This window comes from Oncorhynchus tshawytscha, linkage group LG17, assembly GCF_018296145.1.
Source record: "Oncorhynchus tshawytscha isolate Ot180627B linkage group LG17, Otsh_v2.0, whole genome shotgun sequence".
Classification (NCBI taxonomy): Eukaryota; Metazoa; Chordata; class Actinopteri; order Salmoniformes; family Salmonidae; genus Oncorhynchus; species Oncorhynchus tshawytscha.
The window spans coordinates 14,218,315-14,225,380 of NC_056445.1; positions in this window are offsets into that span (position 1 = coordinate 14,218,315).

Genomic DNA, 7,066 nt, shown 5'->3' on the forward strand with positions numbered 1-7,066 from the left:
TGGCGGATGGTCTCCTGAGGGATCTCCTCCCAGACCTGGACTAAAGCATCCGCCAACTCATGGGCAGTCTGTGGTGCAACGTGGATGGAGCGAGACATGATGTCCAAGATGTGCTCAATTGGATTCAGGTCTGGGGAACGGGCGGGCCAGTCCATAGCATCAATGCCTTCCTCTTGCAGGAACTGCTGACACACTCCAGCCACATGAGGTCTAGCATTGTTTTGCATTAGTAGGAACCCAGGGCCAACCGCACCAGCATATGGTCTCACAAGGGGTCTGAGGATCTCATCTCGGTATCTAATGGCAGTCAGGCTACCTCTGGTGAGCACATGGAGGGCTGTGCGGTCCCCCAAAGAAATGCCACCCCACACCATGACTGACCCACCGCCAAACTGGTCATGCTGGAGGATGTTGCAGGCAGCAGAACATTCTCCACGGCGTCTCCAGACTCTGTCACGTCTGTCACGTGCTTAGTGTGAACCTGCTTTCATCTGTGAAGAGCACAGGGCACCAGTGGTGAATTTGTCAATCTTAATGTTCTCTGGCAAATGCCAAACATCCTGCACGGTGTTGGGCTGTAAGCACAACCCCCACCTGTGGACGTCGGGCCCTCATACCACCATCATGGAGTCTGTTTCTGACCGTTTGAGCAGACACATGCACATTTGTGGCCTGCTGGAGGTAATTTTGCAGGGCTCTGGCAGTGCTCCTCCTTGCACAAAGGCGGAGGTAGCGGTCCTGCTGCTGGGTTTTTGCCCTCCTACGGCCTCCTCCACGTCTCCTGATGTACTGGCCTGTCTCCTGGTAGCGCCTCCATGCTCTGGACACTACGCTGACAGACACAGCAAACCTTCTTGCCACAGCTTGCATTGATGTTCCATCCTGGATGAGCTGCACTACCTGAGCCACTTGTGTGGGTTGTAGACTCCGGCTCATGCTACCACTAGAGTGAAAGCACCGCCAGCATTCAAAAGTGACCAAATCATCAGCCAGGAAGCATAGGAACTGAGAAGTGGTCTGTGGTCCCCACCTGCAGAACCACTCCTTTATTGGGAGTGTCTTGCTAAATGCCTATAATTTCCACCTGTTGTCTATTCCATTTGCACAACAGCATGTGAAATTTATTGTCAATCAGTGTTGCTTCCTAAGTGGACAGTTTGATTTCACAGAAGTGTGATTGACTTGGAGTTACATTGTGTTGTTTAAGTGTTCCCTTTATTTTTTTGAGCAGTGTATATACAATACCAGTCAAAAGTTTGGACACACCTACTCATTCAAGGGTTTTACTTTATTTTGACTATTTTCTACATTGTAGAACAATAATGAAGACATCAAACTATGAAATAACACATATGGAATCATGTAGTAATCAAAAACGTTTTAAACAAATCAACATATTTTATATTTGAGATTCTTCAAAGTTGCCACCCTTTGCCTTGATGACAGCTTTGCACACTCTTGGCATTCTCTCAACCAGCTTCACTCGGAATGCTTATCCAACAGCCTTAAAGGGGTTCCAACATTAACTGAGCACTTGTTGGCTTCTTTTACTTCACTCTGCAGTCTAACTCATCCCAAACCATCTCAATTGGCTTGAGGTCATGTCATTGTGGATGCCAGGTCATCTGATGCAGCACTCCATCACCCACCTTCTTGGTCAAATATCCCTTACACAGCCTGGAGGTGTGTTGGGTCATTGTCCTGTTGAAAAACAAATGATAGTCCCACTAAGCACAAACCAGATGGGATGGTGTATCGCTGCAGAATGCTATGGTAGCCATGCTGATTAAGTGTGCCTTGAATTCTAAATAAATCACAGACAGTGTCACCAGCAAAGAACCGTCACACCTCCTCCTCCATGCTTCACGGTGGGAACCACACATGCAGAGATCATCTATTCACCTTTTCTGCATCTCACAAAGACACGGTGGTTTGAACCAAAAATACAACATTTGGACTCCTCAGAACAAAGGACAGATTTTCCAACCGGCCTCACAACCGCAGACCTTGTGAAACCACGCCAGCCCAGGACCTCCACATCTGACTTCTTCACTTGCGGGATCGTGTCACGTCCTGACCTTAGTTCCTTTTTTATGTCTCTATTTTGGTTTGGTTGGGGTGGGCATTCTATGTTATTCATTTCTATGTTTTGTTCTGTGTATTGTATTTCTATGTGTTTGGCCTGATATGGTTCCCAATCAGAGGCAGCTGTCAATTGTTGCCTCTGATTGAGAACCATACTTAGGTAGCCTCTTCCCACCAGTGTTGGTGGGTAGTTGTTTTCTGTTTTTGTATTCTGTACCAGACAGAACTGTTTCGGTTTCGTTCATTCTCTTTTGTTGTTTTTTAATTCAGTGTTCAGTTCAAAATAAAAAGATGAACACGTACCACGCTGCACCTTGGTCCTCACCTTCTTCAACCCACGACAGCCGTTACAGATCGTCTAAGACCAGTCACCTGGTCAGCTGATGAAACTGAGGACTATTACTGTCTGTAATAAAGCCTTATTCTGATTGGCTGGGCCTGACTCCCCAGTGGGTGGGCCTGGCTTCCAAATGGGTGGGCCTAAACTCTCCCAGGCCCACCCATGGCTGCGCCCCTGCCCAGTCATTTGAAATCCATAGATTAGGGCTTAATTTATTTATTTAAATTGACTGATTTCTTTATATGAACTGTAACTCAGTAAAATAACTGAAATTGTTGCATGTTGCATTTATATTTTGGTTAAGTACAGTTGAAGTCGGAAGTTTACATACACTTAGGTTGGAGTCATTAAAACTTGTTTTTCAACCACTCCACAAATTTTTTGTTAACAATCTATGGTTTTGGTAAGTCGGTTAGGACATTACTTTATGCATGACACAAGTAATTTTTCCAACAATTGTTTACAGACAGATTATTTCACTTATAATTCACTGTATCACAATTCCCGTGGGTCAGAAGTTTACATACACTAAGTTGACTGTGCCTTTAAACAGCTTGGACTAATTTACATAATTTGAGAAAATTGGAAGTGTACCTGTGGGTGTATTTCAAGGCCTACCTTCAAACTCAGTGCCTCTTTTCTTGACATCATTGGAAAATCAAAAGAAATCAGCCAAGACCTCAGAAAAATAACTGTAGACCTCCACAAGTCTGCTTCATCCTTGGGAGCAATTTCCAAACGCCTGAAGATACCACATTCATCTGTACAAACAATAGTACTCAAGTATAAACACCATGGTACCACGCAGCTGTCATACCACTCAGGAAGGAGATGCGTTCTGTCTCCTAGAGATGAATGTACTTTGGTGCGGAAAGTGCAAATCAATCCCAGAACAACAGCAAAAGACCTTGTGAAGATGCTGGAGGAAACGGGTACAAAAGTATCTATATCCACAGTAAAACGAGTCCTATTTTGACAAAACCTGAAAGGCCACTCAGCAAGAAAGACGCCACTGCTCCAAAACCGCCATAAAAAGCCAGACTGTGGTTTGCAACTGCACATGGGGACAAAGATCGTACTTTTTGGAGAAATGTCCTCTGGTCTGATGAAACAAAAATAGAATTGTTTGGCCATAATGACCATTGTTATGTTTGGAGGAAAGAGGGGGATACTTGCAAGCTAAAGAACACCATCCCAACTGTGAAGCACGGGGGTGGCAGCATCACAAAATAGATGGCATCAAGAATTGGAAAATTATGTGGATATATTCAAGCAACATCAAGACATCAGTCAGGAAGTTAAAGCCTGATTGCAAATGGGTCTTCCAAATTGACAATGACCCCAAGCATACTTCCAAAGTTGTGGCAAAATGGCTTAAGGTCAACAAAGTCAAGGTATTGGAGTGGCCATCACAAAGCCCTGACCTCAATCCTATGGAAAATTTGTGGGCAGAATAGAAAAAGTGTGTGCGAGCAAGGAGGCCTACAAACCTGACTCAGTTACACCAGCTCTGTCAGGAGGAATGGGCCAAAATTCACCCAACTTATTGTGGGAAGCTTGTGGAAGGCTACCCGAAACGTTTGACCCAAGTTAAACAATTTGAAGGCAATGTTTCCAAATACTAATTGAGTGTATGTAAACTTCTGACCCAGTGGGAATGTGATGAAATAAATAAAAACTGAAATAAATCATTCTCTCCCCTGTTATACTGACATGTTACATTCTTAAAATAAAGTGGTGATCCCAACTGACCTAATACAGGGAATTTTTACGAAGAATAAATGTCAGGAATTGTGGAAAAACTGAGTTTAAATATATTTAAATATATTTGCCTAAGGTGTAAACTTCCGATTTCAACTGTATTTATTTTTTATGTTTATCTCACGTAATATCATTCAAAGGAATGCATTAAGGTGTCTGCAATAGAATAAATGAGGCAAAAACATATTTTTATTTTATTTATTTTACCTTTATTTAACCAGGTAGGCAAGTTGAGAACAAGTTCTCATTTACAATTGCGACCTGGCCAAGATAAAGCAAAGCAGTTCGACAGATACAACGACACAGAGTTACACATGGAGTAAAACAAACATACAGTCAATAATACAGTATAAACAAGTCTATATACAATGTGAGCAAATGAGGTGAGAAGGGAGGTAAAGGCAAAAAAGGCCATGGTGGCAAAGTAAATACAATATAGCAAGTAAAACACTGGAATGGTAGTTTTGCAATGGAAGAATGTGCAAAGTAGAAATAAAAATAATGGAGTGCAAAGGAGCAAAATAAATAAATAAATAAAAATTAAATACAGTTGGGAAAGAGGTAGTTGTTTGGGCTAAATTATAGGTGGGCTATGTACAGGTGCAGTAATCTGTGAGCTGCTCTGACAGTTGGTGCTTAAAGCTAGTGAGGGAGATAAGTGTTTCCAGTTTCAGAGATTTTTGTAGTTCGTTCCAGTCATTGTCAGCAGAGAACTGGAAGGAGAGGCGGCCAAAGAAAGAATTGGTTTTGGGGGTGACTAGAGAGATATACCTGCTGGAGCGTGTGCTACAGGTGGGAGATGCTATGGTGACCAGCGAGCTGAGATAAGGGGGGACATTACCTAGCAGGGTCTTGTAGATGACATGGAGCCAGTGGGTTTGGCGACGAGTATGAAGCGAGGGCCAGCCAACGAGAGCGTACAGGTCGCAATGGTGGGTAGTATATGGGGCTTTGGTGACAAAACGGATTGCACTGTGATAGACTGCATCCAATTTGTTGAGTAGGGTATTGGAGGCTATTTTGTAAATGACATCGCCAAAGTCGAGGATTGGTAGGATGGTCAGTTTTACAAGGGTATGTTTGGCAGCATGAGTGAAGGATGCTTTGTTGCGAAATAGGAAGCCAATTCTAGATTTAACTTTGGATTGGAGATGTTTGATATGGGTCTGGAAGGAGAGTTTACAGTCTAACCAGACACCTAAGTATTTGTAGTTGTCCACGTATTCTAAGTCAGAGCCGTCCAGAGTAGTGATGTTGGACAGGCGGGTAGGTGCAGGTAGCGATCGGTTGAAGAGCATGCATTTAGTTTTACTTGTATTTAAGAGCAATTGGAGGCCACGGAAGGAGAGTTGTATGGCATTGAAGCTTGCCTGGAGGGTTGTTAACACAGTGTCCAAAGAAGGGCCGGAAGTATACAGAATGGTGTCGTCTGCGTAGAGGTGGATCAGAGACTCACCAGCAGCAAGAGCGACCTCATTGATGTATACAGAGAAGAGAGTCGGTCCAAGAATTGAACCCTGTGGCACCCCCATAGAGACTGCCAGAGGTCCGGACAGCAGACCCTCCGATTTGACACACTGAACTCTATCAGAGAAGTAGTTGGTGAACCAGGCGAGGCAATCATTTGAGAAACCAAGGCTGTCGAGTCTGCCGATGAGGATGTGGTGATTGACAGAGTCGAAAGCCTTGGCCAGATCAATGAATACGGCTGCACAGTAATGTTTCTTATCGATGGCGGTTAAGATATCGTTTAGGACCTTGAGCGTGGCTGAGGTGCACCCATGACCAGCTCTGAAACCAGATTGCATAGCAGAGAAGGTATGGTGAGATTCGAAATGGTCGGTAATCTGTTTGTTGACTTGGCTTTCGAAGACCTTAGAAAGGCACGGTAGGATAGATATAGGTCTGTAGCAGTTTGGGTCAAGAGTGTCCCCCCTTTGAAGAGGGGGATGACCGCAGCTGCTTTCCAATCTTTGGGAATCTCAGACGACACGAAAGAGAGGTTGAACAGGCTAGTAATAGGGGTGGCAACAATTTCGGCAGATAATTTTAGAAAGAAAGGGTCCAGATTGTCTAGCCCGGCTGATTTGTAGGGGTCCAGATTTTGCAGCTCTTTCAGAACATCAGCTGAATGGATTTGGGAGAAGGAGAAATGGGGAAGGCTTGGGCGAGTTGCTGTTGGGGGTGCAGTGCTGTTGACCGGGGTAGGAGTAGCCAGGTGGAAAGCATGGCCAGCCGTAGAAAAATGCTTATTGAAATTCTCAATTATGGTGGATTTATCAGTGGTGACAGTGGTGACAGTGTTTCCTATCTTCAGTGCAGTGGGCAGCTGGTAGGAGGTGTTCTTATTCTCCATGGACATTACAGTGTCCCAGAACTTTTTTGAGTTAGTGTTGCAGGAAGCAAATTTCTGCTTGAAAAAGCTAGCCTTGGCATTTCTAACTGCCTGTGTATAATGGTTTCTAGCTTCCCTGAACAGCTGCATATCACGGGGGCTGTTCGATGCTAATGCAGAACGCCATAGGATGTTTTTGTGTTGGTAATGTGTAAATGTAATGTTTACCTCATGGCCTAAAATTGAACCAATTTGTTTTTCTCTGCTGCCCACGCTATTTAAATGTTTAAATAACAAATCATTTGATTTTTCCATTGTGTTAATGTTCGTTGATTTATTGATTTCCAAGTTTCTTCAAGATGAGTGATGAGAAGACAATCATCCAGCCAATTGTGTATCTCACCACACCCGATATGCTATGACTTAAAATATGCAGAGACAGATGGATTAAAAGTAAATTAACATTGTAATACTTCTGACAGCCATCTTTCTAGCTCCGCCCATAACTTTTGGACTTTATAGCATTCCCAGAAAGCTATTGTATA